A 12,589-nucleotide genomic window follows, 5' to 3' on the forward strand; every position below is an offset into this window, starting at 1 on the left:
CCAGTGGCTCGTTTAATTTTATGTAACTTAATCCATAGAATTTTCATTTATTTAAATCAAACCTAACTCAAACGGTATAGAGTGGGTTGGATTAACGAGATTGTTTAGGTGATGTGGTCTTTTAAACATCCCTAACTTAAAAATCGTGGAGACTCGATTGGGACCAACTTTATAATTCAATATTTCCATTTTTGTTCATTCAACGTTAGAAGGTTTGTTTTGATCTCGTACACTTAGTGCTTTTCTATTTTAATTCTGGTACTTTATTTTTTAAAAATATATTTATTTTAATTTTTGTACCTTTATTTTCTTTTCTATCACAAATTTATAGTGTCACAACCTAACTTTTTGGACTTAGATTGACCACGATCATTGCTACGTGTAGGTGTGACCGTGGAACAAAGCAAAGAGGATAGAGGGAATGTCACACAACCGAGAGGAAGAAAGTTGAGAAAAAAACGAGTGAGAGAGAGAGATGTGAGCGTGATCCACAACTTACCATATAAGGAGGTTGGTGTCGTGCATATGTTTTGCGCGGACTGTCACAACCATACTATGAAGATAAGAGACTGTGATGCCACATGTAGGCAGATAAGGTGGCGACCCTCAAGTGGTGTCCATCTGGCCACTTGAGGCCCAAGAAAGACAAGGGTTGTGATGCAACTGAGGAAGACGGTGTATCATCCAACACAAAAAAAAAGTGTGCATTAAAACCAATCTGAGGTATAAGCAAGACAAAGACAAATGATAAACAAGAGCGTCAAAAAACAAACTTAAAGAATGTTTAGGTAGAGCTCCAAGCCTTAACCTCAAATTAGGTTGGTCGGTGACATTTTGAGACTTGGGATGTCATCACGAAACGTGGACCATATTGTCATGATCCTAGATGACAAGATGAGAGAGACCTTAAGCCTAGAGTAGAGGCAAGGCCAAGTTGAAAGACTTGATCTAGAGATGAGGCAAGTCAGCGAAAGTCACAAATGATTGAACATGCATTCACATGTAGTGTGTGTAGCCAAACAAATTTAGGTTCGGCATGACATAAAATAAAGAAAAAGAAAAAATAAAATAAAAAGAAAAAAGAAAAAAAAAAAAACAAATTTAAAATTTAAAATTTAATTGTTTTGTTAAAAGTGGCGGCAAGGGGAAGGCGGTATAGGCGAGTATGACGCGATGATATGAAAGTGAATCTCTCCCTTTTTCTGTCTGTGGGTCTGTTGGTGTTTTATTTATTTATTTATTTATTTTTATTTATTTAACATTCTTGTTATTTATATAATATATATATATATTATTTTTTTTACCGTACTGGGGTTGGAAAAGAGGGTAATTATTAAAAACTGGTAAAAAAAGTATAGCTGACGACGATTCAGTGGGCCCCCTTTTCTTTTTTCTTCTACCCTAAAATTTTACATTTTAATCCCACTCATCATTCTTACTTTTAACTCTTTATTTTTATTTTTTAAATTTTATTGTATTGCTCCTTCGGCTTTTAGGATTCTTCTTGTTTTTGGTCCTTTTTTAACTTTTTATATTTATCTATTATATATATAATAGATTTTAATTTCTCTACCGGGTTTAACACTTTGACGGAGAAAAAATTACACCTTGATGAGAAAAAATGAACCTCTACGATAAATATATGATAAGGTAACTCTCTAATAAAGACAGTCATTCTGTAAAGAGCAGCCGACAGGGTGTTGTTTTCCTCTATCTTTTTTTCCTATTTTTGAGGATTGAAATTCTCTGTGTTGTGTCTGAGCCAATAATTAGATTTTAAGTCTGTTATCTCTTCCACTCATCAAGGCAGAACAACAAAAGTGAAAATATTGTCGGAGGGAACTTATCAAACAACACAATTTGCCAAGACCCAATTTTCAAGAAATTGGCCTGCAATAAAACATAATTAAAATAAAATAAAACTTTGAAATTATAGAAAATATGGTAAATTTTAGTGCAGTTTAAAAAAATATACAACAGTGTAAAAAATTCCAAATATTTACATACGGTATCAAAGCTAGACATTGAACAGTGTGCCAGCGAGGACGCTAGCCCCAAAAAGGGTGGATTGCGAGATCCCACAAGGGAAGCAAAATATTATTTACAAGGGTGTGGAAACCTCTCTCTACCATATGCGTTTTAAAACTATGAAGTTGATGACTATATGTAATAGACCAAAGCAGACAATATCTCCTAGCACTGGGCTTGAGCTGTTATAACTCAATATATTAACTAAGAAAAATATAGACTATGAAAACAGCGGTAGACAATTGCTTATGATTTCATCTCAAATAAGTGTAACTCTCCGTAATTCGATTCAATTTGATTGAAGAATAAAACATTTAGATCTAAATATTTATTAACATCAAAATTATAAGAAATCACTCCAGAAAAAGTAAGAAACTCGTGAAAATAAGATTCAGACTACCTTGTTAATCAAATATCTCATTACAAGAAAATTTGTTTGAGATTCACATCACTTACTAATAAGATAGATCATGTCCAGCTTGAATGATTCTAAGCATACAAACTGAATGACATACGAATATAAAGAAATTTAGCCTTTAGCTAAAAGAAATATAAAAAAAAAATGCTTTATTTTCAAAGTCTATTATATTATACCGTCTCAAAATGTTACCCTCGACTTTCTATCTTTTCTAACCTTCATACTTTACGACCATATTTAGTCATTATGTAAATATAACCTAAGAATAAATAAATAAATAATTAAAAAGTCATAAAATAGAAGAATTTATAATATCTAATAATAAATGAACTCGAAACACATAGTATTTTGAACAATATTTTTTTCATATTCGTTAAATTTTTTATCATATGATTAAAATGTCATGGTTCATGTTCGTACGTATAAAACCTAATAATGTGCATATGTTCGGACTAATATATATATATATATATTAAAGTTTATAAATTAAAATAATGATTTTTTTAATAAACAACTATCATAATGAGCTTGAGGTTGAAAACAAAAATAAATATTAAAAGTATTAAAGAATAAATCAGAATTATTTTGAAAGTTAAAATCAAAGTACCAATTTAATTTTCAAAATTATCTTTGTTTCTTTTTTCTCTCAACTTTTGAATTTTACACTTTAAGTGATTTAATTTTCAAATATTCTTTTCTAATCTCCCTTTTATTTTTATTTTTTTAATTAAAAAGTATCTCTATAAGGATTATAAGCTCAAATAATTCAAAATTAATTAATTTTAATTTTTTAATTAATTAAATTACTCGAATATAAACCTAGAGTTGTCCTATTATGCACTCTAGGAAAAGTTGTGTCCAAAGTTATAAACATTACAAGTAAGTCAATCATTCACGAGTTGTTCGTAACTACAACTAAGTCAAATTTCATTGTTCAAGTCCCAAAATTCACAATTACGATGTAATGAACCTAGATTTCTGCTAACCTAAAGTCGCTACTGTCATCTTAGTATAAGTTCTTACGAAGAATTTAACTCTTAAAACGTCATCGTAAATCATAACTTCATCTTTTAAAAACGTAACATCAACTTAAAACACTACCATGGTTTTATGTGTTCGAAAATATAATTAAAAAATAAGACAAAAACAATAATAATCAATAAAGTAAAACATGAAATACAAAACGACCTATACTAACCTAGGTCTAAGAATTTAAAAAATGTTACTAGTCTATGCATGCATTATGGTCTATGAATGCGATGTTGTCGTCATCCGTATATGGGTGTCTTGCGTTTACCTGAAATTAGAGTAGAACTGGACATGAGTATTTTGATAAATACTCAGTAAGTGACCCCACTGTTGAGGTCAAATGCAAACACATGTAAGTCATGCTCTAGGGGCCTATCGTTACAACCATCACAGGGGTGGCATCTAGTCCAGACTAAATTGGATGTGTAGTACTTCCCTACACAGGACCCACACGTGCGAGCGTGAATCTCCAAGTGATTCGCACCCCTTGGACACATCATAGTCGAGCTAACTGTACGTAGCGATGTCTTGAGATTTGTAGACCCCTGAGTGTCATGCGTAGTATGATCACCATTGTCATCGTAGTGTATGCATCCATACCCATCATCGTAAAAGGAGTAGTAGCTCGAAGTTTATATACACACAGAATGCATGAGGTCCCTGTAGTTTCTCAGCTTTAAACCATCTTTTGTCAGAACCTTAAGTTTTGTTCTTATATTACTATCCATTGTATATGTGCATTGGTCTTCATACATTCATCATCATTAACATTAACCAGGGTTGTGTCCTAGGAAAATCTTCGTCATAATGCAACATGACATTTATGCATTTCATCTTAATTTGAAAAATAACGTCATATTAATGAAACTACATCATCTTACATCATCATATTATCATGCATCGTCATCAACATACAACGTCATCGAATAACACATCATAACTGTTGGATGATGGAAGTCCCACATCGACTAATTTAGGGAATGATCATGGGTTTATAAACAAAGAACACTCTCTCGGTATGAGGTCTTTTGGGGAAGCCCAAAGCAAAGCCATGAGAGCTTATGCTCAAAGTGGACAATATCATACCATTGTGAAGAGTCGTGTTCGTCTAACATGGTATCAGAGCCATGCTCCAAACTTAGTCGTGCCAATAGATTGGTAAATTCTCAAATATCGAACAAAGAACTCCAAAAAGAAAAGGAGCAAAGCCTCCTCGAAGGCAGTCAAAAATGACTAAGACTCCAAAAGAGTCGAGCCTCGATTAAGGGGAGGCGCACTTTGCACTTTGTTCGAGGGGAGGTGTTGGATGATGGAAGTCCCACATCGACTAATTTAGGGAATGATCATGGGTTTATAAACAAAGAACACTCTCTCGGTATGAGGCCTTTTGGGGAAGCCCAAAGCAAAGCCATGAGAGCTTATGCTCAAAGTGGACAATATCATACCATTGTGAAGAGTCATGTTCGTCTAACAATAACCATCGTAAAACACCATAAGACATCATCACATAACTCATTCATGTCACCATACGTCATCATCAAAACATCATAAGTATAAAGCATAAATGACACATGTAGGAGCCACTAGTCACGTATCGTCATACATCAAACAATTGTCCAACCTATCTTATACTAAGACCACTTACTTGGTTGACCTTAGCCGATGTTTTCCTAAATTCGAGTATGCTAATCTTCCGTTCCTCGAATTTTCTCCAAATGTCGCCGAAAGTCGTTTCCTATTAAGACGTCCATTTCATTTCGTTAGTATTTTACAATTCTAATGGAATTTTTACTTGAATTTGTGAAATAGGAGATCATACAACAAGTTGAGGCTCAACCATAAAATAAGGACTCTGTTCGGGTTAAAACTCAAAAGATAGAAGAGAGAGGGTTCAATACCCTATACAAGCTTGCTAGAGATGTCATACATAGCCAAACAAGAATTTATGTTTGATGACCTTTTAGAAATCTCTCTGGGATGCATGTGAGTGACGATAAAACATGCTATAAGAACTCGTGTTGGTTTGTGGAGATAATCTTCACTCTTAGAAGTGAGGAGTACGTAACATGACCATATCGCAGGAGATACATGAAAATATTGGGGAATACACGTGCCGGAGCTGGATTCTAAATCCTGATCTGAATCTTGAGTTGTTACAAATGGTACAAGTCTCCACTCTTAGAAGCAAGGAGTGTGTAACATGACCATGTCACACAAGATGCAGGAAAATATTTGGTCATAGAGGTGCCTCTGGATTCTAAATCCTAATATGAATCCTGGGTTGTTACAAATGGTTCAAGAGCGGTACCTCTCTCCTAATAAGATGTGGTTCGAGGCCGAATCAAGATAGAAGTTGGTGGGCATGTGACACCCGGGTAAAGGAAGTGTGTACACGAATGAATCATGACCACATCTGAATGAAAGTAATCTTGAAAATACGATGCCGAAGAAAGACTTAAAAAAGAGTTGAAAGTCACTATCTATACCAACAACAGACACTTTCCTTCTCGTACCTAAAAATTTATTAAATTTTTTTATTTAATAAATTGAAAAATGATATAATTAAGCCATAAAAAAGATATATTACTTAAATGAATAGTGGTTTTAAAAAAAAGGTGGAAAATATGGAGTAAAATTCTTTGCTTTTAAAGAAAGTCATCCAATTTTAGAATTGAAAGAAGGGTTTCTTTTTTTTTTTTTTTTTGGTCCATGGGATAATGATAATATATTTTATATAAATATAGATAATAAACTGGGCTCGGATCCAGTGCTTCGCACATGCACATGGTAACTTCCAACCTTCACCTTCAAGCTTACCATTTAGCCCCTAAGTGGACCCTACACTAACAATTACATTCAAAATATATATATCCAAAAATAAATTGATACTTTAACATTTTATTTTATAAAAATAAAAATTTAAATAAAGGAACGTAACGACTCGATGAACTCAACTACATTATATTATTTGATAAGAGTGGTCGAAGTAAATAATTGAAGTTAAAAAAAAAAAAGTAAAAGATTAAAATTGTATCTTTAAGGTAAATTCTATTATCATAATTGATGAGGTAATTTAAGATGAAATTTAATTTCGAAGTAAATTATAGGAATTTCATTAATAAAAAAGGTTAAAAATTTGGTATATTTTGAATTACTTTATTTAGGTACTACCTTTAATAAATATTGTTTTACTTAAAAAAAAAAATCATGGGCGGCTATCGAAGGAAATGATTGATTGATTACAAATCGAGCCTTCATCTATTTCCTCTTGCTTAACCTCACACCCGTTGACCCCCGTAGAGACCTATTCGTCGATGACCATTGGCCACAAGTGATATTATGTTCTTTTTCTACAATGCTGTTGACCCATGTAGAGACGTATTCGTTGATGACCAGTGGCCACGAGTGACATAATGTTCTTCCCCACAATGGTGTTGACCCTCATAGAGGGCTATTTGTGGTCGACCATGACCATGAGTGTAACGACTCTAGATTTCTGTTAACCCTGAAGTAGCTACTGTCATCATACTCTATGTTCTTCGTAGATCATAAATTCATCTTAAAAATATACGATTAACTATGTATTTGAAAACATGATCAAACCTAAGTCTAAGACTTTAAAATGTTACTAGGTTATGCATGCGCTATGGTCTCTGATTACGATTTCGTCCTCAGTCGTATAAGGGTGTGTTGCCTTTACATGAAATAAAAGTAGCATACGACTTGAGTGTTTTAAGAAATACGCAGTGAGTGACCCCACTATTGGGGCTGAAAAAATGCAAACACATGCCATTCATGCTCTAGAGACCTATCATTAAAACCATCATAGAGGTTACCCCCAATTCGGACTAAATTGGATGTGTAGTACTTTCCTGCACACGACCCATACGTGCAAGCGTGAATCCCCAGACGGTTTACACCCCCTGGATCCATCATAGTTCAGCTTCGTTCTCGTCACGCTTATGTAACATTCCCTCACTCGTGGCAACAGTGGACTTCGAACGAGAAGAAGGAAAACTTTTCGTCTTCTGCTCTCTCTCTCCATCTCTCACACTCTCTCAGACGATTCCAGCGGGTTTGGTGTGCAGACTGTGTGGTTGAGCAGGTGTGGGGAGTGAGAGGCGTGCATTTCAAATTGAGGTCACGAGAATTCTGGCGTCTGCCAGATTTTTTTAAACTAACTGTTACAACGAGTGACACAATGTTCTTCTCTACAATGTTGTTGACCCCCGTAGAGACCTATTCGTCGATGACTATTGACCATGAGTGACACAATGTTCTTCCCCACAAGTTGTGATCCCATGGAAACAAATTTACATTAATAAAAACGAGATTAGTTAACAAACAAACATGATCCAAATAGGTTTACAACTAGATATGTTCATTCACACTGAAAGCCTTAGAACCTAAAGAAGACTTTTAAGTAGAGCAGTTCGATGACCTTCCAACTCTGTCACGCCCTTGTCACCAAGCGATAATTGAGATACTAAATGGGTAGCATGCATAAATATGACTAGTTCACTCATAGGCTCACAAATAGACATTACCATACATAAACGCTCCATATATAGAGAAACATGTAACATTCACTTAGTGAAAAATAACCTACCGTCTTAGCCTTAGGTTTTCCATCACGGTTCTATGACATGAATCATTAACGGTATAGTTGTAAAAGATATATTCAAATTACCGACAAAATTTTCTAACTTTTTTTTTTTTTTTAATTTTCAAGTTGATGAATTTTATTAAGCGTTTTAGGGTCGGATAAAAAGTAAAATTTTAAAATATGTTCAAGAATTCAAGAAAAATATAAAATAAAATAAATTAGTGGAAAAAAAAAAGGAAAAATGAAAGTCAATGGTTGGATGGCATTTTGGTCATTTACGTGCTTTCTCCTAATTAGGAAGCTCATTAGTGCATTCTTGAAATTGAAATCGAGTTAGATGCGATGATCACTATTCCTATTGGATGTTCGATAATAGCACCAGAGAATACTAACCGAACCAAAAAAGGGGCTCATGAAGTGCGAACCAACCGATGGGTCCATACTCACACGTGCAGACCATGTGGATTATATTAAATACACATTTAATTATTCGCTTAGAATAGTCGCTTAAGGGAATACCGATTGAAATGATAGGTTCCATTTATGATTGTATGTATTTGCATCTAACCCCTACAGCAGGGTCACAGTATTTCTTAAAATACTCAAGTCACGTGCTACTTTTATTTCAATTAAAGGCAAGACACATGTACGACTGATAACAGCATGACGACATCATAAGTTGAGACCGCGAACTATGCATGGGATAATCACTAATATATAAGATATAAAATTGAAATTATATATATAATATTAATAATAATACATAAAATGGAACATGTCGTGTGGCATACTATTTTTATATATGTTTACATTTTTTTTTTAATGTAATAGTCTCTGTACTAAAAGAATTAAAAACTAAAGAAATTATTTTATAATTTAAATAAAATCTAAAAAAGAAAATTAAAAACAATAAATTAATTAAGAAAATAAACAAATAATATCCTGAATCATGCATGTTTTTGTTTTTTTAATTCTAAAACCTAATTATTATATGAACGAAAGTAAATAAAGTATAAGGAAAAAAAGATTAAAAAAAAAATGTGATTTGGTAAAAAATGAATGAATAAACGCACATTTTTATCAAGCTTTTTCCCTTTCATGCTTCTATTACAAGAAGTGGGACCCACAAATGCTAATTACTTTCAATTATATATATTATTTATTTAACTTTAATTTTTGTTTTTTTTTTTAATCTTTTTTTTTTCTTCTAACTCGTATTCAAAATTGTCCTTCTTTTTAAAGTAAGTTAAGTCGTTTTGATCAAGTGTGACACGATATTGATCGTGATGGACCAGTGCATCACGTGCTCCTTATTCGTAGGTGTAAGAAAAATTTGAACTATTAGTATAATTTATTATTATGAGGTGCGTAAATGTGATGTCCCACATCGGTTGGGGAGGAGAACGAACCACCCTTTATAACAGCGTGGAAATCTCTCCCTAGTAGACACGTTTTAAAAGCCTAAAGAGGACAATATCTGTTAGTGGTGGTTCTAGGGCATTACAGTAAATAAGAGAAACGTATTTATCCATTAAAAAAAGACAAGTGACACGTTTTTATTTAAAAATTTAGGTCTCACATGTGCACGTTGCATATTCTCATAACTTTATCTTAGATAATCACACGGGTGTCAAAAGATCAGGGTTGAATATAGAGTAAATCCTCAGCTTAGTAATCGTTCCAACGAAATTTAGATGATCATGATATGTTAGGTCATTTGCTAATCGTTCGATTATTCTCGTGTGGTCGAGATTATGTTCATAGGTATGAATTGATGCATTTATTCAGATGCGAGATGCGAGTTACTCGTTCTACCGGTTGGACAAATATCTCCAAATTTTGAAGATTGTATCCATAAAAGCTAAAATCGTTCAAATAATCTTTAAATATTAAATAATAAGTTTTTAATAGAAAATATAAAATATGAAATAAATTCATCAATAAAAAAAATTAAAATTAAAATTAAAGGGTTTATTAAATACTTTATAAAATTCAAAATCCTAATAAATACAGGCTTGAAAGGTGGATGACATTTTGGCATGTGTTTAATGTTTAGTTGATTTTCCTCCTACGCCGACATAAAGTGTCTGTCTATGATTCCTGTTTGAATTAGAAGCTGCCATTCTTCAAACATAGTCTATTATTATTATAAATCTCCGTCATATATCCAAAACGTTATTTAAAAATATTTTTGTCACGCTCCATATCTAAGATTTTAAATTCCGATTCGATATCTGGTGATCTCGTTATTTTCATGACTAATACGAACGACATGATCACGTTGATTACTTCTAATTTATAAAAGTAACACGGGTTTTGTATTAATCATTTTAGATCACCATCAAGGTACGAAAGCTCAATAATCTTGAAAATCGAATTAGGAACGTTATTTAAACTAGATCAGACTAGTTTAATTGAACTCGACCAACCAACTTTATTGAATAAGAGATTTTAGGATTGAATCGCTGCACACAAATCACTCTCACCTTCAACTCAGTTGTGTGAACAAGTATGCTTCTCCGAGTAGTTGTTGTGTAATTTTTTGCAGTTCTTCTCCCTCCTCACTCTATCATTCACGTACCCAACAACGATAACTACACTCCACGTTGCAACAATAACGAGGAACCCTAAAACCCAGCTTCCAATTGCAGCCCCGAATTTGTACAAACTAAGAATGAAAAATCGATTGGATCTCAGTACTTCCATCGAGGATCAAAGTGTAGAGGTCAAACAATGGCGAACAACAATAAAAATCAAAAGGTCACAAAACAAAAATCGATCATGCAAACTAGATGAGCAAAGAACAAACAGTTAGTGCAGAAGTTATTTCCCTACAATCGAACACGAAAGTGGAGCCACCCCATGAATCAGACGGCACAACAAACACGAGAATAAAATCAGTAACGAAACTATATTTGTGCCTAATAAATATGTTATAAATCAGTTAAATTTTAAATCTTTTATTAAACACAACATTAAAAGTATTATTATTATTATGAAGAAAAAAGGAAAAGTATTTGTATAATATTAAAATGCAAATAATAATAATAAAAATTATTATGAAACATAAGCTTTACAAACTGGAAATGAATGTTTGTTTATAAAGTTTTTACCCATTTCCACAAAGCTTAATTAAAAATTGATAATTAATATAATAAATCTTTAATAATGACGCGTTTTCCCATTTATGTAAACAAATCTCTCCCCAATTATTATATAATTAAATTATGGCGTAATCAGTTTAGTTGGCTTTAATTAATTAATTAATTAATTAAATTATAATAAATAAAAGCTTACTTATTTTGTTTAATTAATATTAATTAAGGCTTTAAAGTCAGAAGCTTTATCCCTTACTCTCCCTCTCCTTTTCTCTCCAGGTTCAAATATCAAAAGAAGTGAATGCAATGCCATGCCCCATGTGCCTCTTTTTTAATTTTAATTTTTTTTTTAATTTTTAATTTTTTAATTTTAAAATTTTTAATTTTTAATTTTTTAATTTTAAATATGATAATTTCTTTAATGATTATGGAGTTTTTGTGATCGAGTCTCTGAGAAGGAAGATGTAACTTGTTGGTATAGGTAATGACTTTTAATTCTTCTAAACCGTTTTTAGTCATCCTATTTAGATATAGTGCTCTCGTTCAAATGTAGTATTAGCTCTGTGTCATGCCATTAGCTTTTAAACGTCTTATTTTATCCCAACACTCCCGATATTTTCTTAAATTAGTGATTTTGGAATGAAGACAAACCATAATAATGAAGAAAAGAAAGACAAAAATATCTCATCAAACATGATTAACCAAACATGTTTTCCAACAACCTCTTAAATTTGTCCATTTATATGTTACCTTCTATCAATCTAAAATTTGTATTGTCTCCTTCCTTCCAATAATAAAAACTATCCCATTTGTATGAATATATGAAAATTTTCTAGATTGCTTTAAACCGAACACGTTTAATTTTAAAGTTCTTATAATTGATCCATCGAAAAATAAACATGGTTGGTATAGATAGTAATTATCAATTTTTAAAATTTTTTAAATGTGATCTCAGTTCATTCATGTATTTTATGATATCCTACATTAGTTGGGAGAAGAACGAAACATCCTTTGGTGTGAAAACCTTTTCCTAGCCGACGCGTTTTAAAGCTTTGAGAGGAACCTGAAAGGGAAAATCCAAAGAGGACAATATTTACTAGCGGTGGGCCTGGGGCATTACATATTTCTTCTCTACTTGAACGTCATCATTTGAGTATAACATATTTGGTCAAGATATTCGATAACATTTACGTTGCCAATATACAAAGTAAAACGCACCACCCATTGTATCGAACCATGAATTCATGTTTCATTAATTGTTTCAACATTAATGAAGTGAAATGTAAAGGGAAATTTGAGTTTAGGGTTTGTAGGAGGGCTATAGGGATGATGCATGCTTGGTCGTGCATGGGACAAAACTAGTTACCTAAATATCGCATGAGTGTATGAATGTCGAGACTTTCAGACAAG

This window comes from Cucurbita pepo, chromosome 8 (assembly GCF_057944985.1).
Source record: "Cucurbita pepo subsp. pepo isolate OVF chromosome 8, ASM5794498v1, whole genome shotgun sequence".
Lineage (NCBI taxonomy): Eukaryota > Viridiplantae > Streptophyta > Magnoliopsida > Cucurbitales > Cucurbitaceae > Cucurbita > Cucurbita pepo.